The 21,939-nt window shown below is 37.5% G+C and overlaps 1 long non-coding RNA gene across 1 annotated transcript; it reads right to left on the minus strand.

Moving 5' to 3' along the window:
- Positions 1-2,091: 2,091 nt before the first annotated feature.
- On the minus strand, positions 2,092-20,147 carry LOC129269390 (uncharacterized). The gene is made up of 4 exons (XR_010293193.1): positions 11,003-20,147; positions 9,642-9,717; positions 8,852-9,071; positions 2,092-8,275 (listed from the first exon to the last, which is right to left on the minus strand). It is a non-coding gene; the product is annotated as an uncharacterized LOC129269390 (long non-coding RNA).
- Positions 20,148-21,939: the final 1,792 nt, after the last annotated feature.

The raw sequence follows: 21,939 nt of genomic DNA on the forward strand, positions 1-21,939 counted from the left end.
TGTAAAGGGCATTGATAAAATACAGACTTTCATATGTATATATTATATGGAAGATCTTCAAATATATGTATTTTTATTTGATGTAATTTGGTAACAGTTAGTGGTGTACTAATTATCCTTTAATCTGTTTTAATTATAATCTATAACATTCATGAACATGGTTTTCACTGCTAAGTATTCTAAATACTTATCTTTAAAAAGTGTGGCACTTGAAATTGAAAAGAATTAAATAGATACATTGTTAATGATGATGGATCTCATAAAACATTAATCTGTGCACACTGGCAGATAATATGCAAATTAACTGGTTTCAATTGGATCCAGTTGGGTAACTGGAAAATTTCCAATTAGAAACCAATTGGAAATCATTTCCAGTTACCCAACTGGTTCCAGTTTTATTTCCAGTTACCCAACTGGTTCCAATTAGAATTCATTTCCAGTTACCCATCTTTCCAGTTAGAAGTCATCTCCAGTTACCCAATTGGTACCAGTTAGGATTTCCAGTTACACAACTGCATGGTTCAAGTTAGGATTTCCAGTTACCCAACTGGTTCCAGTTAGAAATCATTTCCAATTGGAAGTCATTTCCAGTTACCCAACTGGTTCCAGTTAGGATTTCCAGTTGCCCAACTGGGGGATTTCCAGTTACTCAACTGGTTCCAGTTAGAAATCATTTCCAATTGGAAGTCATTTCCAGTTACCCAACTGGTTCCAGTTAGAAATCATTTCCAGTTGGAAGTCATTTCCAGTTACCCAACTGGTTCCAGTTAGGATTTCCATGCAGTTGCCCAACTGGTTCCAGTTAGGATTTCCAGTTGCCCAACTGGTTCCAGTTGGGATTTCCAGTTACTCAACTGGTTCCAGTTAGAAATCATTTCCAGTTGGAAGTCATTTCCAGTTACCCAACTGGTTCCAGTTAGGATTTCCAGTTGCCCAACTGGTTCCAGTTAGGATTTCCAGTTGGGATTTCCAGTTACTCAACTGGTTCCAGTTAGAAATCATTTCCAATTGGAAGTCATTTCCAGTTACCCAACTGGTTCCAGTTAGGATTTCCAGTTGCCCAACTGGTTTCAATTGGTTTCAACTGGAAATTGTTAAATTCCAGTTAAAACCAATTGAAACCAGTTAAAACCAATTGAAACCAATTGAAACCAGTTGGAAATCCAACTGGTTTCAATTGGATTTTGGTCCTGGGAATCAAATCAAATCAAATCAAATCAAATCAAATCAAATCAAATCAAATCAATCAATCAATCAATCAATCAATCAATCAATCAATCAATCAATCAATCAATCAATCAATCAATCAATCAATCAATCAATCAATCAATCAATCAATCAATCAATCAATCAATCAATCAATCAATCAATCAATCAATCAATCAATCAATCAATCAATCAATCATTTTGTGGTTTTAGGGTTGAATCTGTGCCTTTCATTATATTTCATTAGTATATATCAGAAGCGGATCTAGAGGGGGGGTTGGGGGGTTGCAACCCCCCCAAAAAAAAAAATCCGGGGACCATTTTTAAAAATCTTATCTTTTTTTTCAAACTTGTAATTTTATTTTATTCTATTTCTATGTATTTATTTCATTTATTATTATTATTATTATTTCTTTTTGGGGGAGGGGGGGGGGGGTAGGGCGAACAAATGTAGTGCTTATTCCAAGGTCCCCAATTCTTTGTATCTGTGTTGTTAACTGGCCTTACATTGCAGGAAAATGCAACTTAATTTTACAAATTTTCATGGGGGTTAATTTGGCAACGACCTCTATACCAAAAAGAGTGGTGTTTTAGATGCAAGAAAACGCCATTTTCACACACAGATTTTCAAAAATTTTCCCTACACCCTCCCCCCTCGCTCGCTCGCTTGGACTCGGTCGCTACGCTCCCTCGCATACCACCCCACCCCCCCCCCCCCTTTATAAAAAGCTGGATCCGCCCCTGTATATCTATGATGGAGATATATTTCTATGTCGCATTGGCGCTAGTGGATCGCACTGTTGACTGAAGATGGGCGTGGCTTTTGATAACAACCCGGATATACAACATGTAATAACTTTACCTGGCATGCCTGGGGGTACGGTCGATAGCGCTAGCCGCATATTACACCGCGCCATACCCGTCGACCTACTTGGCCAGCCAGCTAAGTTAATACTAAATACGTTAATTCGTCGAGTAAGCTATTATTATTGACTCATGTAGATTTTTCCACTTTCAATAACTTTTATCTACAATCATGCTATCCATGATGACAGGCACCGAAGCTTTTTTTCAACCAGGAACTGCTGGCGTAGCAGCAACACAACTTGAAGTTTCAGTGTCTTGCAGGTAAACTTAAGACGTTTAGCCTTGCCCTTGGCTTGGCCTTATATCTACCCGGTATACGTTGTCCCACATGTAATAGACTGTGTAACGTTAGGCCAGGGCCTAGCCTATGTGGCTTTGAGTTTTTGACTAGTCTAGGTCTAGATTCACCGACTAGTAGAATACCCCACAATGGCAAATGGGTTGGTCATTGCTGTTGTAACAGTAAATTTTGCTAGGTTTGTTTATTTATAAATCTGTACTCTAGTCTTAGTCTTACATTTGGCTTTCCATACTCATCTCATCCTTCTTTCCAACCCTTTCCATCCTCACAATCCACATACATTGTCATGATCTCATCTTTCATTCCATCTCCACAATACATCTCACATAGCAACACAGGTTCATTGCATTCATTCTTTCATTCAGTTTCCCCTCAGTCATGCTCCCTGGTTTTCCATTAGCTTTCCACTCCACATGTCATGGTCTTATTGTTTAATTCTCATTAGGATTCAGTTTAACTCATGATCACCCTTCTCTATTCTCTGATTGGTTCTTATTTTTAAATAGGGTTAGTTCATTTTATAGTTCATACCATTTTCCTTGTATTTGATTGGTTGCATGATTTCTATGATTATCCAATGTGGGTACATTGGCAGAACTTCCCAGAAGATTAGATTGGAAAGTAAAGTCAGTGCTGATCTGGACTTCGTCGTGTTAAGTTCCTATTTATTCTGTGTTCACCCTATCTTCAGTTTAATAATTTTAGTTTAATTAAAGTAAGGAGAGCTTTGGAGATTGAATTTACAGGAGAGCATAGGAGACTGAAGTGCAAGAGTTTATGATTTTGGAGTGTACAAACGGTCATGTTACAACTGCCACTGGTAGCAGCGGTGTTCCGTTGTCTTATCCGGACCTGATCCAGCCCACTCCTAGTACCAATGAGGTCCAAACATTACGGCCCGAATTCACAAAGGTGGTTTCGTTTGAAACCATGGTTTTTAGAAACCGTGGGTTTTAGAAACCATGGTTTTTCAAAAACCATGGTTTCTAAAACTTGCGATTCACAAACGATGGTTTCTAAAACCCACGGTTTCAACAGTGGTCTCAAATGAAACCATGGTTTCAACAGTGGACTCAAATGAAACCATGGTTTAAACCGTGGGTTTTACCTCAAAACCAGGGATTTCCCCTTTTTTAGCGTGTACTGAGCATGCTCAGTTCATTGAAAACTTACATTCAACAAATAGCACTGGTAATATGGTCTGATTCTTCACTTACTACAACTTTTTTCGGTAAAATATTTAAAAAAAAGTGTAATTTTATGCGCTTCTAGCTATCTCGCGATTCCCATGTAGCCGGCCCGCGTTTATTTAGCTGCTGTACCGTATTGGTACTTGACTCGGCCCCAGCTCAAGAACTGACTTAATTTTGTGATCATAATTCATTTTCTTCACTTTTGTCGCAGAAGATAGACTTTCTTGTATTCCCTTAACTCAATTTCTTCATAGAGAGAGTAACATTCACTGTAGATGCACGATTGTTGAGGTTTGTCATCTTTTCTCTCTGATCGTGAGTAGCGAAAATCGGATGAACGATTCGGTGCTTTTCATCGCAATACTGCGTAGCTCGGCCCCCGTAGCTGCCGGGGCGCTTCCGCCCCGAATATCCTCAACGGAAGTGGGCGTGTAAAGAGCCGAGCTGAGCTGAGTGAAGCTTAATTTGACATCGTAGGCTCTGCCCTTCTACATTTTTAAATAAATGATTTTGTTTATGTATATTTATTTTCAATGGTGTATAGCTTAGTTTTAAGTAATAATAGGCTTCAATTTCTTTGACTTGTGGATGTTCGATTCAGGCTAAAATTAAATCCCCACTCCTCAGCATGCGTACAGTAATAAATTCACCAGACTAAAACCATAGACCGGGAATTCCAGGCCACCGCCTTCTTCCTATGATGATGATGAAATGTAGTACTAATATTAAATAACGTACGCATGCCGAGGCTGCAGGGGGGGGGGGGCGTTTTCGCCCCGGCCCCCGAAATATGGTGTGGGCATGCCGGGCCGAAGGAAGCGATCAATAAAATAAAAAGATAGGGGACTTAGCATTTTTTACAGAATTTAAAATAACATGGATAAATTGATCTAATTTTGCCCCTTTCAATTCCTTGTTTTCCCCTGATTTATTTTCTTTAACTGTTCTTGCAGCTTAATGAATAATATATTGCTTTTTTATATTATTTTTCCCCTGGTGTACAGCTTAGCCTTAGAATGAGTTCTATGCTTATTACGTGGCTGTTTGAGTATTAAGGGAAAATATACATGGGGCCGGCTTGGTACGCAGCAGTTGCCCCCCCCCCCCCTGGAATTTTTAATAATTTAATTTTACTTAAAATTTTCATATCCACTGAAAGTGTGCATGAAAAAATTCAGTTTCACTTTCAAAAATGCAAATTCGGTTAAGTATACAGTGTTTACTATGTAATTATTCAAATTTATATGGTAAATAATAAAACCCACTTTACTAAGGGATATTATATTTCAAAAGAAGTATTTTGACTGTTGAATTCTATCTTGTGTATAGGCATTTTCCTGAGACAAATGGAGATAAGAAAAATTGAGATGTTGAGAGGGATGGAAATGTTGAGAGGAAAGAGATGGTGATGGAGATAATGGGAGGGATGGAGGTGATTGAGACGGGGGTGGAGATGAGGGATGGAGGGGATCGGAGGATGGAGATGAGAGGATAGAGTGATGGAGATGGTGAGAGGAGGGATGGAGATGGTGAGGAGGAAGGGAGATGATCAGAGGAGGGATGTCGATGAGAGGGATATATATAGATAAGAGTGCTGGAGAGAAAAGGCGAATGGAGATGAAAGGGGGATGATCATTACTATCGTCAACATCATTACCATCAACACTAACATCACCATTGCTATCATCTTATCGTCATCACCAACCTCATCATCAACACCAACCAACCCATCATCACCACCAACATCATCATTACCATCACATGTATGACCACCACCACTCGTCCCCACCAACTTCATCATCACACCATCAGCAGCAACAACACCATTAAAATCCTCATCACCACCAAAGTCATCTTGATCATCTTCATGATTATTTCGTCCAAATCAGGAAAAGGGAATTAAGACTACTCTTGTATCTTTTCTGTATATCTTTAATTTGCATGAAATCACCTGGTACCTTGGAAAATCACATCAGGAAATTACATAAAAATATAACACACTGAAAATCTAATACTCAATTGGCATTTTATAACATATTGTAAAATTACAAATATTTGTGAAATAAATAAATACTTATTCCAGGCTTTGATATCTTGCCACATTCTTGTATTACAATACAATAATGGCCTATATGAATAATCATTAGTGTTCATTATTAGCTGGTGTTTTTCTGGTTGACCGAGTCAAGCTCTACTCGTTAGGCTGCCTGGTTTCCTCAACTAGGCCATCAGGTTATCCTTGGGGGGTCAATTGAAATTAAATTTTTTTCCAAGAAAATACATTAATTGCCCTTTTGTTTCATTCATGCCCCCTAAATGTGCATGTGCCAGGCCAAGCTAGTGTTTTCCCAGTTGCCCGAGTCGAGCTCTATTCATAAGGCTCAGATAGGCTGTTGCCCTGTGGACACATGAAAAGAATACATTTCAACAAAAAACAAGGTGAACCACGTGTCTCGCCTGATATCACGATCAATAAACTATGCAATATGATCTTTTGACCTTATCATCCTCTTGGACATACATGTACATGTGGTATTTAATACCCAATGGTTATCTGTGCAAAATGTAAACACAACTAACGCAAAAACAAAGAAATTAGAGCAATTTAAATTGATGACCCTTGACCTCATCATCCTCATGGACACATGCATATTTTGGAGCATGCAATAAACTTTCTGGGAGCTATCAAAGTTCTAAACATTTGAAAAATACAATTTGAAATATGTGAGAATATTTTACATGAAAAAGTAAATGAGGAATTTACATTTGATGCTTTGTGATTAAATAGTGTTTTTTTTAACAAACTGTTTAAATTTAAAAATCATTGAAGATGCATGTAGTCTGTGAAAGAAACTAAATCTGATAAAAGTTAATTTCAAATACTTAAAAAAGAAATAGATTAGATAATTTCCTTTGTATTCATGTGAAATTCTCAAAAATCATGTGCTATTTCAACCCTAAAACCGCGGGGGGGGGGGGGGTGAATCAACCCCCCCCCCCACCCTCGACATTTTCCACGACCATTCCACTGTGATAAATTATACGACCGTGCCGCTCGCCAACATTTTATTTTGAAGTCTTGCACATCTTTTGAGACCAAATTTACGATGCCTGGTATGCGGTTGGAAAATTACTCAACATTACATAAGTGCATGTCAGACCCAAAATTGCTCCAAAATGGGATTTTGTGTAAAAGGTCAATGTTGAGTTTTCTCATCTTCTTAATAAAGAAAACCAAAAGGTTGAAAAACAAAGATATACATAGGAAATTCATAAAACAATAAAATACATAAGAAATTCATTTTCAAACTAGGATTTTTTTTATATATTTGATTGTTAGCATTTTATAGCAATGGTATAAAAGTATAATTTACACATAAATTAGCATAATTCATATAAAAGATCTGACAATTTCTGAAAAATTAACCATATTTCATTGCACATTACATCCCCCACTATTATCATACCAATTTTCAAGGCGTTTACGTGATCATTGGCCAAGATCTCAAGGGAGGTTGCTTCAACCCCCAGTAAAAAAGCGTTAAAAGAAAAGACACTAATAAATAATGAAATTCTTACATGTACATACAAAAATACCTGTTCTAGAGCAAGTCCACTGTACAACAAAAAGTTTATTTGAATGGATAGATAAAAATAAAACATGCATGACACTGACAACATCAAAATATGATGTAAAATAAGTAATGACATATCAAAGATTCACACAAATCACTTATATGCACAAAACAGGTGATATGCAATTAAGTCTATGTCACAGTCTTTCTTTTGCATATCAAGATATGAAATATATCATAAAACTTGAATTTTTACAGAATTCACAATTATAAGTCTTTATTGAATTGAGTTCAGGTTGCCACAATGGCTTTTTACACAAATCTCAGGGAGAAATCAAAGCATACCAGTACACCTGTATTACACATTATGAGGCGAAAAAAAAATCATATTTAATGATATATTTCAAAAGAAACGGTGAATGGAGAACGTCACTTGGTCGCTCATTTGCATAATGACCAGGATGTGCACAGATGTTTTGTGAAAATAACTTATAAGCAAAACTTCAAAATGTCAGAACTTTCTCATTTTACATCAAATTTTAATGAAAGTTTCAGTGTTATGCTCATTGGACTTTTCTCTATTATATCAAAGAAACTCTTTGTTGGGGTGGACTTGCCCTTCAAAAAAGTACAAAGCTTGTGTTCCTCCAGGAATTCTTATTATCTTATATAGACATGGGTCCCATCGATCACACCTATGACTATTGAATTCCTGTAGTACTGGTACTCAAAATAATAATATAGGGTATTTATATTGCGCACATATCCACCTTATTAGGTGCTCAAGGCGCTCCTATATTACCCGGCTAAGCTAGGCGTTCACAGCTTCTTGAGGAATTACTTCCTACTGATACCCATTTACCTCACCTAGGTTGAGTGCAGCACCGTGTGGATCAGTTTCTTGTTGAAGGAAATTACGCCATGGCTGGGATTCGAACCCATGACCCTCTGTTTCAAGGTCCGGGAGACTAATCCACTGGGCCACAACGCTCATACAGTTGTTGTTGGGTAGCCTCAATCTCATCTCTGGTTGTTGAAGTTCTCACAAAACCTTTCTTCTTGCTATGGCTTGCGAAACATCTTTGATCACTCAACAGCTGATGTCTCATCACCATGTATTCCCTGAAATTATCCTGTAAATGAAGATATATTGCCAGAAGTTGCACATTACTCTGTAATTTCATTTTTTCAGATGACAAAGAGAAAACAAGAAATAACTATTTCATTGTCTTTACATTTAAAGAAAAAAAAAAACTCATTTTTGATCCCATATGGAATCCTTTAAATATCATAGAACTCAGTTTAACATTACTTTACTGGTCTAAAGGCTAAACTTTTCCCAACCCCATAAACAATTGTGTGACAAACATACATTGAGCAAAGCAGATGCAATACTTTTTTCAAATAACCAAGATAATTATACAACCTAAATGTAAAGTATGGATTTTGGAAGAATCTGTCGACAATGGATGACAAAACTTCTAGTTCTAATTTACATTTCTGATTGTATTTTCTATTTTTTTTTAAAATACAAAATAATAATCATAGGCTCAGTTCATTGTGAATTAAAAACAGGCAGTTGCCAAAATTTATTATCACTTTTTACATTGAGTTCGATTTCTTTTGACAGCAACATCACTAATATTTGCATACACTAGGCTTGTCTTGAGATGTTTATGTCATAACTTTCTTATAAAAGAAATACTTACAGCATACAAACGCAGAATTGTCGATATTTGCAGATACAAAGGTAGTCGATCACTAGGCCCTTTGTCCCTCCTCAGGCTCAGATCATCTTCAAGCATGTTGATAAGGTAGCGTGTGGTGCTTGAAAGCTTCATCCTCGTACAAGTCACAAAGGATCCTCGTACAAGTCACAAAGGTTCCTCCTGTCAATGACTCCTAATTGCAGTTCTGGTTGGCATATTCCTAGTGAGTTAGAATAGAGTAAGAAGCAAAAGAAAATATTTAAACAACATTGAATAAACAACAACTATGTATTAACTACCTTTACTGCATATTGTCGAAATTTATTGGCCTACCTTTTGAGAAATCTGCATATTTGGTCAGTTGACTTATGAATTCCTTATTTTGCCAACCTAATCACATTGTCATTCTCATAAATTTAAATTGATCAACTGGATCTACAAAATTTTTGACATTTAGGCATGTACTCTATTAGACAGGAATAACCGTCGTTTCTGGGGATTTCCTTAACAATTTCTGACATTTCACTATAATCCTTTACGCAGTTCAGCGGAACAACCAAAATACAGAGACTGAAGCCTTTGGTCTAGTACTCTATGACCATTGATCATGTGACACAGAATTAAGATTAGTTCAGTAACTGTCAGATGTGTACGTCAACCAAGTTTGAAATTGATCAAAATACATGCTTCTTTATCATGAAACCAATTTCATGATTATTTTTTTTAGATGGTGACAAAGAAAAAAAAAAGAAAATAGACAATAGTCCATATAGAAAAAAAATAAACATACCTCTCTAACAATCCTCCTTCATTCTTCAGGACAGCCTGCACATGTTGTAAGATGTTTTCATCCATTCGAAAATTTACTGCGGAAATAAAAAAAAGTACAGACCTGTAGATCTACATGAAATTACTTTTTTTTATAAATATAATGGACATAATTCAACATCTCTCAAATCTGCCAGATTAAATGATAGTATTTCCAACCAAAATGTAAATTCATAATATCATTTGCTAAAATAATTTATTCAATGAATTGTTCTATAGAATGGCGCTTCATAACGTAGCTCATCGTATTGTAGCTACATCATATAAACAAACTGAGTCAAGCCTATGTATTACGCAGGGTGAGCAAGGGATGGCAAGATTTTGCAATGGCCACTAGATCGGTCTGGTAAGAAACCTCTAATTTTTCATGTTTTCATTATTTAGGCCCTACATAATATTTGTCATTATTCCTTTTATATGCTTTAGTTTAGGTGGTAAAAAGGAATAAAATTTAAATTAATTCCATTCAGTGTAACCAATTGGCAGTGATGTGGATATTGAAGGGGATTCCATCATTGACAATTTTACCAACTTCTTCGACACACACTGACACAGCCCTACGCAGGCCTGCCCTAGCCTAGCGCGTGCTCCGGCTCCATAATGATAAGACACTGTCAACTCAAAATTTAAAAAATATAATCACAGAGTCCTTGTCCTCGAGCCGAGGCTAGATCTAGTTCCAACATTTCTCCAGTTGGATCTGAATAAGTAAATTTTGAAGAAAAAAAATTGCGAACACTATTATTATAGACAGGATCTACAAACAATTAACAATGACTAGACACAGTTTATAGGAAGTGTTTTCCCATTCACTAAATTTACCCAACAAGGCAATAACAACACAGCCTCACACAGGCATGACAGGCAACATGCCCATTATAATTATTATTAAGTGATGCTGTTTGTGCAGTTACTTTAATTTATACTAAAAAAATCATACCAAACTAAGGTATAAATAAAGAATATAATTTTCTTGAATTTTGCACAATTGTGGTTGAAAGTCTGACTACTTTGGCGGCTTTGTCATGCATCGCTTCTCCAGAGCTGAGCTAACCAAGGGAGCTCCGGCCTGGAGCTCCCTGGGTTAGAGCTGAGCGATTCGGTACGGAGAGCTCTTCATAATCTTTTGACAGGACACAAAACTACACGCGTGGGACTAGTAAATAACTTGCGTGCGATAATGCTTTTCCCCATCACGAGTCCACCGTTCCGCTCCTAAATCTGCATGCATTTACAGCATTAATTATAATATTTCTTCACAAACAAATACACACAGACGTAGAAAAAATATTCATCGTTGCTATAAAATGGTAAATTACTCACGATGTTCTCACAGCTCGGCAAATACCGATATTACACGCTTCGCTTCTAGCTTCTTTTCTTTTCGTGCATATCTATTTATCGTCGTCTATCTCCACTTGCGCTCAGCAATGTACCGAAATACTGTTCTGTGATTGGTCAATGTGCCTAAAAACCATGGTTTTTCTAAAACCCACGGTTTGAAACCACCTAAAACAGTTGACTCAAAATCATGCCGAAAACCCACGGTTGAAACCATGGTTTCATTTGAAACCACCTTTGTGAATCGCAAAATCAGTAAAACCCACGGTTGAAACCATGGTTTCTGCAAAAACCACCTTTGTGAATTCGGGCCTACATGTATGGACCTCATAGGCGACATCAGTAGTATTTTTGGTTAGAAATCTCTGAGAACAGGATATTTATATATTATATCACAAGTACAAGCTAGGCCTATATTCCTTTCTCTTATTTAAATTATAATTTTATAGTGTAAATGCATCGTTAGCAACAACAAAAAAATGAAAGAAATGAAGGGGAACTTACATTTTCACGGCTTTTTCCTGATTTTCTGGGCAGTTGCTCTTCACTTCTGACTCGCGATCGAAGCTGATATGAAGATCACGTGATTCGCGTTCTCGTCGGCTGATCGGTTGGTTATTCTTTTCGTCAGACGTTAATAATATATATTTTATAATGCTAGCATTCATCGCTAATTTAGGTGAAAGAGATTGAAGTTAAACAGCGCCAGGTCGGAATCATAATTATTTTGGAAGAGTGTATTTATACACTCGATCTCATACCTGACGTAGACGGCGCTATTCAACAAATGCACAATCTTCAATATAAAAAATAAAACAGAAAGAACGCCTTGAAGGTGACATGCCAAAATGCCTAACGATTTCTCCGCGGCATTAACAACTATCGTAAAGGGCGCTCCATTTATTAATAAAGATGGATGTATAGCTGTCTATGGCGACAAAATTTGCCGCAAATATTTACGAAGAATTGTGAGAAATGGTCTGAAAATGCAACAAAAGAACCGGTGAGTACCGATTAAACATTATCAATTTATTTAATAGAACATATTTCATGACTAGAGTTTAACAATTTCTAGATAATATTGCTTAGTTCTAAGCTAGGGCGGCCCAAATGCGCGTGAGTGGAGTCCCAGTTTATTAGCACGGGTAAGTATTGGGGTGTCGCCTAGAGTGATCCAGCCCACCCTCACTTCATATATATTTACTTCCAGTCTATGCCATTCCTGTTTTGTCAGTGTCGACATTTTCTCCCTCCATTGTATTTTTGAGCTCCATCCTTCTTCATGATGTATTTTGATGCATTACTATTGGTGAGTTAACCTACATTTAGTTTGTATTTTATACCCTACTTCATTTGATAACAGTATATAGTCCAGCATTCCAGCAGCACTCATTTTCTAGTCATTTACATTGTAGCTCCTGGCTAGATTTTGTATTATCTCTGCTACATCCTGGTTTTGATGTTGGCTGAGTTGGTCGCCCTACTTCATCTGGTGTCTTCCTCTCATATGTCCCGACATATATTGGAGTTTGGAGGTCTGACTCTTCTTGTTGTATATCTCCCTCCTTCAGATGTAGTTAAGTTAAAGTTAACTGATATAGATCTATTTGCATCCACACAGTCTGGTGGTATATCTTCCTCCTTCATATTGGTGCTCGGATTTTGATATCAGCTTTGTATCCAAGCACTGAAGATCTATATTTAATTTATTTTTCTCTACTCAAGACAAGTATTTACTAGAGAAGAAAAAGGGAACCTCCCTCCTTCATAATTATACGAATAGGTTTGAGGTATTTCATCCTTCGTCGACATAGTCATGTTTCGAATTAAATTGCCAGAGTTTTTCTCTGGCGAAGATGGAAAGGATTTTAGACAATGGGTTAGAAGATTGGAGGTAGCTGCAGCAGCTGATTCATCAGTTGCCGACAAGCTTCAATTTGTCCTTCCCTCCAAGTTGACAGGACCTGCAATGCATTCTCTGTATGGGAAAGTCTTCCTCCAAGCGAGCAGGCTGACTTTAAAGTAGCTAAAGAGAGACTATCCGCAATTTTTGGGCGGTCAGATTTTATTACTACATTCCAGTCATGTATTACAGCTCGGGTGAGGCAGCCGGGAGAGCAGATCCCTGTGTATGCAGCTGCCATTGCATCATTGGTCGAGGAAGCTTTTCCTTCTTATGGTGATAATGCCAAGGAAGGGGAGAAGTTCCGAAGATTTGTCGCTGGCCTGAGCAATATTTTGCAAGTGAAAATCCACGAAATGGGAGCAAAGACTTTCCGAGAGGCTGTCGAATTGGCTAATAGAATTGAGAGAGCTCATATTTTCGGCAGACAGACTGATACCCTCAGTGCAGCTGTCTCTCCATCCGAGGAAACTTCTGATCACCCTTCTCTTCAGAAAGTTTTAGATCGTCTGGAAGATCTTGAGAAGAAACTTTCTTCACTGACACTTCACCCTACATCTCGGACCCAAAGTAGAGACAAAGTGCCTCGTTCTCCTTTCAAAGAGGACTGACGTCAAGCATTCAGTCCTAGTCCAAGGCGGTATCCTGATTTCCGAAGGGAAAGAGAGACAAGTCCCGTTCATCGTAGCTATGACTTTCCAGATTATGAGTATCATAGTTGAGGAAGAGCAGCAAGCCCCCTCCATCGTAATTATGCTGATAGATTTCGCCGACGATCGCCGAGTCCTCATCGGGACTACAATGATAATTGGCGACGTTCACCGAGTCCTAGTGACAGACGAGACAGAGGAAGCAGCCCCCTCCGTCATGATAGATACTATGATGACTATCGCCGACCTGAACGTCATGGTAATGTGGATACATCCTTTCGTCCTCATTCTCCATGTAGAGTACATTTCTCTGATAGGCAGGGAAACGACCGTTAGTTGATGTTGTGGGCCAGCCATCAACTACCTCACCAACGGCCCCACCTGGTATGCGCCTCCCAAACCTTTCAAACACTGGTATGCACCTCCCTCCTTCGAAGTCTCATGTGTGTGCCATGAACATTAGCAAGATTACTTGTTCAGTAGGTAGACAAACAGACGCACCAAGAGAGAAGCCTGTAGTAAAGAGGCCTTACCTTCCTCCTTCGTTGCCTGAATCACCTGACTATCCAGAGTCAAATAGCAAACAATGTCTTCCTACGTCAGAGACATCCTAAAAATCAGACGATGATGCTCGTCTTCCTCCTTCATCGTCAGAGATCCTTGATGGCCTACGACTCAAAATCTTTCGTCACCAGCAGTTAGACAAAGATGTACAAGTTGTCAAACACATGGTGATTGAAAAAGTCAAACTTGGTCCTAGAGAAATACGCCGTCATTCACCAAGAATGAGACGTTTCCTGTGGCAATTGAATCGTTTCACGGTAGAGGATGGCATCCTTTATCGCACAAAGAGAGACTTAAAGAAATCAACTATCCTCTATCAAGCTGTTATCCCACAGAGTTTGGTACCTGAAGTTCTCAAACTACTCCATAGTCATCCTACTTCTAGACACTTTAGTACAGAGAGAACACTGTCTCGAGCCGAAAATGATATGTATTGGCCTTACATGCACCGAGATATAGCAGACCACTGTGAGACTTGCACGGCATGTGAGTCGTTCAGAAACCCAACTCCCTCTCATCAAGCACCACTACGAAGTGTTATGACAAGCTACCCATTCCAGACGGTTTATGCTGATATTGCAATGTTACCCCGCACTTCCTCTGGTTATTCCTACATCCTTGTAGTTGTGGATCACTTCTCAAAATTCATCAATCTCTATGCTATGAAGGATCAAACAGCTACCACAGTATCAAAACACTTGTTTGAAGATTATGTCAGGGAACACGGTTTACCTGATGTATTACATACTGATCAGGGACGTCAGTTCGAATCTTCTCTTGTTCGTCAACTTTGTAAACAGTTTGGTATCAAGAAAACCCGCTCATCTCCTTACCACCCCCAGGGTGCTGGCATAGTAGAACGAACCAACCGTATCGTCAAAGACCAGCTGGCTAAATACTTGGCAGAAAGAGGAGGTGAATGAGACCAACATCTGAAACAGGTTGAATTAGCATACAATTCGACTGTACATTCGTCAACTGGGTATACACCTTTCTTCTTACTGTATGGAAGAGAAGTTCGCCTCCCCCATTCCGTACCATCCCCAGACACAAGATTGACTAGTATCACCCATCATCAGTATGTTCAAGATCTGCGTTCTCGCCTACATCGGGCATTCCAGTATGCTGCTTCATGCAATAATGCAGCTAGAGTCAAACAGCAAGCTACTTACAATAAGAAAGAAAGAAATATCCAATATCTTCCTGGAGATCTGGTTTGGCTCAACAATCCTGCTATGAGTAGAAGTAAGCTAGCAGCTAACTGGAAGGGACCCTACAGAATAGTTTCTTCTTCAATGGGGCCCACAGTTCGAATCCATGGTCTAGATGATGACAGGAAAGAGATAGTGATACACAAGAATCGCATTAAACCATATCGATCTTCCACGGACCCATCAGATGGTAACTCCTTCAAATATCCTCCTTCAGGCAGACATCCTTACTTCAGTCAAAGTCTCCCTGATGGTCATACTCCCAATATGACCCCTCATCCTCACTTCATGCCTAGTGGTCATACTCACAAAATGACCTCTCGTCCTTCCTTCACACCTTTGTCTGGCTCCCTCCCACCATCTTGGAGTGGAGGCCAGGCAAACCTCCCTAATGGTCCTCTCCATCCCGACGATCTACCCCAAAACTCATCAGGCGGACTACATCCACCCCGTAGTCCAGCCACTTGCTCTGAGGGACATCGCCTACCTAATGACCAACCCTTGGCTCAACCCCCGGAAGATGACCAACCCTTGGCTCAACCCCCGGATGATGACCAACCCTTGGCTCAACCCCCGGAAGATGACCAACCCTTGGCTCAGCCCTCGGATGATGACCAACCCTTGGCTCAACCCCTGGCTCAACCCCTGGCTCAACCCCCGGAAGATGACCAACCCTTGGCTCAACCCCTGGATGATGACCAAACCTTGGCTCACCTCCCCGCGATGACCAACCCCTGATGGTACCCTCTGGAAGAGACCAAACATCTACCGCATCTCCTTCTGCGGAAAATCGAACTTTGATTTTACACCCGAGAGAAGGAAATCAACCCACTATAAGAACTAGATCTGGTCGCTCTGTTAAGAAACCATCAAGATATATAAAGACTATGAACAATAGTACAGCCTTTAATAAAAAATTTGTCATCAACAGAAGAATTATTCTGCGCCAGTTGAATACAGACTTTGATAGAACAGTTTTCGTCAACAGAATAGTTATTCTACCACATTCGAATACAGACTTTAATAGAACATTCATCATCGACGGAAGAATTATGTGATGAGAATTTTCTACGGCAACACATCCCTTTTTTTTTTCATCGATCAGAGAATTTCCTACCGATGTAATTTTTTTTTCCCTTTTGGATATTCATTAGAAGGAAAATACATTTTCAGTCATAATTACTTGTTTGAAGTTTGGTTTTTAAAATCTTTGAATACTTAAAATTAAACACATTTAATGTTTCAACAAAGACAAAACAAAACAAGTGCAAGAAATATTAGAGTGGTATATTTTATAAAATTTATGGCTTTAAATGATGTGTTCATAGAACTTTACTTATTTTCTTCTTTCCTCGATTGGAAAAAAAAAACACCTTAATACGTAAAAGATTGAAAATGGAATCAGATATAAAAAGCAGCAATCGGATTTCATGATTGTAATGCAATTTTTACTGCACTGTATTTACCCTCCAGGAATGTGTTGATACTGCATTTCAAGATTTTATTTCTTTAAACCAAAAAAAAAAGATCTTGGCAAATTTTGAATGCAAAAAGAGTTTTCTTTGAATAATATATGCATTAATGTCCTTCTCTGACTGAGATAACATCTATGAAAGTGGCAAAACAAGTGGTTAAAAATATCTTCAAATCAAAGGATAAAAGATTGTTTTCAATACTTTTGATTGTAATGTAGATTCCATGAAAATTTGCTCTCAGTCACTCTCGAAAACAAACAAAAAATGCAATGATATTGAAGATTGGATTGTTTTTTACAAGTAGAATTCAAATCTTGATCTAGAAACTTAGAAAGTATTCAGTTGCAGAATTTATAGTACATGTTAATGTGAATATTCTTGAAAATATAATTTTTGCAACTAGCCATACTATTGATTAACTTGATTTTGCACACAAAAAAAGCAAATGATTGTTTTCGTTGTATTTCAAATATGGATACTTGATTTTGGAAATAACAATAAAACCAAAAAAAAAAAAAAGATTTTATCTCATTTCCATCAAACACAAAACAATATGTTTGAAAATGGAATGGAAATCGATTTTGTTAAGACAATTTGAATCTTAAAGAAAAAAAAAAGCAAGGACAAAATGTTCACGAAACAAAACTTAGATTGGTTGCAAATTTAGTAATTTGTTTGTTGATGCATGATCCATTTTCGCTTACGGCAGTTTGTTGTATATTTATTTTTTTTCCTTTTGGACAAGACAAGCATAGCTTTTTAAGGATATTGGTTTTCAATACTTGTGAAAAAAAAAAGTGATATTTTATTTGAATTCACAAATATCGCAAAAAAATTAATTAAGTTTGGAGAAAAAAAAATGAAGAAAACTAATTGTATATTCGAAAATACTCATGCAACAACAATATGCTGATACATATTGCATTAATATACATGTATACTATTTGTGCATTTGCAACTAACAGTCAGATGGCCATTGGTGATAGTTAATACTGATTGAATAATTCTTATTTCTCTTCGAAAGAAATATTGAAGTCGAAATATATATATTTTTTTCTCATTCTTTGAAATCGTCTGTTTAGGGACGACCGCTATAAAAGAAAGTATTAATTACTAAGATTGGGTTTGGACATTTGGCCGTTCTGCTGATTGTTGCAAAAGTAACGACTTATTGATATTACTGTTAAGAGTTGAAATTTAAGGTTCCTTCATTATTTTTTTTATCCTCTTGAATTTTTGGCCTGTTAAAAAAAATTCATGCTAGAAAGAAAAAAGTTCAGAAAGAAAAACATGAATCGAAACTTAAAAAACTTGGAGTGTATATTGAAAAATGAGGACATTTTTAATGAAGAGGGAATCTTATGTAACAGTAAATTTTTTCTGTGTTCACCCTATCTTCAGTTTAATAATTTTAGTTTAATGAAAGTAAGGAGAGCTTTGGAGATTGAATTTACAGGAGAGCATAGGAGACTGAAGTGCAAGAGTTTATGATTTTGGAGTGTACAAACGGTCATGTTACACTGTTTTCGTACATTTACCAAAGTCCTATACCGGTAGTCGGTACTCTAAAGAGGACTGTACCGGTACTCAACGGAAGAAGAAATCAAAACAGAAATGACCAACCCATATATGCCATGTATGCCCTTATGGGGTATTCTACTAGGCTTAATACAAGTTGGGTGCATGAAATATTGACTTGCATTATTTTTTAAGTCGAAACAAACATTGATTTACAATATTTGAAATTAAGATTGATTAATGTTAAACTTTTTTAGGGTGTCTGAAGCCACACTGAAAAGTGTCAGCATAAAATGGGCCTGTTGCATGACGAGATGAACGATACGTAGGAACGTCCTAGGACAATTCTTCCGAGATAGGAAGATTGGTGACAAATCAGCGCTTTCCGTTTCACGAAGGCAATCTTGTCTTCCAAGTCCGGCCGCAACATCGTTTGATATTGATATTATCGGAAAAATATTTAGTCTTCATCGTCACCTGAACCTTTTATTTCGAAATGACGACTTTCCATAAAATCATTTATTTCATTTTCAATTAACGGAGATCAAATAATTTGTTGTTTATTACCGATTGTAGAAATGATGTTTGGAGCTTACTTTATGAGGTAAAAGGAGAACAAAAATTAAAGATACATACCTGGATAAAATCGAAATTTTCATTATTTCCCCTATCTATACGGTGTCCTTTTAAGGACACCTCTCATTGATATTCCAACAAAAGAGACCCTTGTCAGAAAATAAAAATTGATTTAACTAAGTAATTTCGGCATTGTATTATTTCAATATTCTGATTTGTTATATAATACGCATCTAAAGTGATAATTTTGCAAATTATGCTTTGAATGTTATTTGTTGATGTAAAAATGGGGTTTGGATGGAGTAAATAAAATCAACGTGTCTGATTGTATGAGACTAAAAAGGAAAATATGAGAGGCTGCGTGTGAAAAATCGAATTTATTTATTTTATTCATCAGATGTAACGCAAGAAATGCAAATGTGAGTGTTTAGATTATAAACATACATTTTGCATGGAAATTAAGTTTAAGTAACCGAGGACAATCAAAATATGAAACTTGCTGCAAACATGTCAAGTGGGTAAAGTAGCATTACAATAATTAAACGTAGAAAAATATGTGAAATCAATTGAACGGGGGAAAATACTGTTTACAGAAACAATGCTAAAATGGCAATGGTCATAAACGTTTAAAGTTGATAACTTTATGGAAGTTTATATAACATAAGCTTCAATAATATAAAAAAAATATATATGTTCAACATGAAGTTAAGGAGTCGAGACATCATTGCTTTAACATGACATATGGCCTACCCTACGATGAGCCTTTTCGTATGGACTTTCCACAACCCTGAGGTAGAATAGACTTAACTTTATTTGTAATGATTGTGATGGATTCATAAGCTATAGGCCTAACATTTTTAATTCAATTAGTTATTTTGTTACCGGCAGATTTTTTTCATCACCTTAACACCCATTCAACAATTGTTTGACATCAATCTCAGCAAAAAATAATCATGATAAAGAAAATAAATTAAAAATAAAGAAATGATTTATCGTGTTTAGTAACGTCTCAGTTTTGTATTGTGTTGTATTTATTAAATTTTTTTTTGCTGAACGTTATAAACACATGTTTTCTTTACCATACATAATTTTTTTCAAAATATATGTATTTAATGATAAAGCATGGGGGTCAGAGAGGTTGCCACCCATTTCGATATTTCGGGTTTGGTTTTTAAAAAATAGAAAAGGGGTGGGGAAAGAGGGAGAAAATGTGAGGAAATAAAAGAAAGCATATTTAAAAAAAATTATTTGGGCCTAGGTACCCCGCAGAAAAATGACCTCTGTTTTGAATTTGATGCCAGCCACGTGACTTGGCGCCATCCAAGCCCCATCCAAGATAAAATGCTTCTGAGTGCAATCGAATGACCCCCAAAAATGTTTAAAGGTGATATGTTAGTGTGGCCCTGTGGCTTGCCGTAAACGCATTTTCTCTCAATGCTGACGGTGGTGGGCGGTGTGCAAAGAAGATCATGCCTACGTAGGACATTTCTGGAGGTGTCTTTCCAAGGACCATTCTTCGTATCGCCCAAGTCGGCTTTGTGAAACAATTGAGCGATATCTCGTTCTTACGTAGAATGGTTCTACGAAAGACCCTTTCATGCAACAGGCCACAGTCTGATTTAGGGGAAAATATGGCACATTTTTTGGGAAATTCAGGCTGCTAAAAAAAGTGATCTGAATTGATTTCTAACTAATGTTTGGGATGTATGGAAAGAGAAAATTCAGGGACTTCTTTTGACAGTAAGGACAAGTTTACATGATCATAATTGACATTTTAAAGAAGGATTTAGAGATAAATTGCAAACCCTTATTTGTGTGTGTGTGTTGAGATTGCCATTTCCCCATGCGTTTACTATGGGAAAATGAAATTTCTGTTTGGCGCAATTTTTTCACTTTAACGCAATTTTTCATTGTGATCTGATTATAGTTCCAAATCTTTTAAAAAATCATACCATCAGAAAGAACATAAAAATTCTTATTAGGTGTCATATGTTATCTTATGTCCATTTCACACACACATATACATATTGAGACAGTGATGTTGGCACTCCATAAACACATTAACAACCAGACTGGCTGGACCTGAACTGTATATCAATTCTCAATCCGTGTCGTTATTTCAGTTTATCTCAGAGTCAAACTAACCCACATAACATGGTGGCAGCGGATTCAGGAACCTGTTGAGCAATGTGAGGAACTTTTAATCATTTTTGAACTGTTTTTTGAGAGAATTTCATAGCAGACTGTCATTGGATTCTACTGTGCTTTTTCACTACAGACATGACAGAGTACAGTCCCATATGCAGACTTTCGTGTGAGTAAACAGTGACTTTGACATTTGCATTATTATTGGTGGTGATATTGACTGCTGACTTAACAATGAGTGATTATACACCCCGAATGGATTGGGATGACCCTGATAGGGCTAGCGCAATAAAGCTCTTTCATCATGTAACAGTGTGAGCTCTTTTTCTCAGTCAAGAACATTGATGTGGGTATACAGGTGGACCATATCCTCCTTTTCACCGGTGCAACAGGCATCAAGCTCTACAACTCGTGGGGACTGGAGGGTGATGATCGTAAGAACCCAGTCATTGTTTGGGAGAAGTTTGAGACACAGCTGCAACCTAGAGCTAATTTTCGAGTGGCTAGACTATTTCTCCAAAAGTATACGCAGAAGGAGAGGGAAAGTACAGATGACTTTGTATCGTGTCTCAAGCTACAGGCGTATGATTGCGAGTTTCGAGATGAGACTGAACTTCAGAAATGGATCATCGAGCAATTTATAGCGGGTACAAGGTATCCAGAGCTCCAGAAGGACCTATTGGGTAAAGGCAAGACCCTCAGTCTCGCACAAGTTCTTGAACTGAGCAGGACATTTGAAGCATCCCAGATGCATATGGCCCAGCTTGCCCAAATACAGACCAACATGCAGCCAGCATCAGTTGATGACATGTAGTTCGACAAAAGACTACCGTTAGCAGTAACCATGGTAACAAGTGTCCAAATTGTGGTAAACATG

Source organism: Lytechinus pictus, chromosome 3 (genome assembly GCF_037042905.1).
Source record: "Lytechinus pictus isolate F3 Inbred chromosome 3, Lp3.0, whole genome shotgun sequence".
Lineage (NCBI taxonomy): Eukaryota > Metazoa > Echinodermata > Echinoidea > Temnopleuroida > Toxopneustidae > Lytechinus > Lytechinus pictus.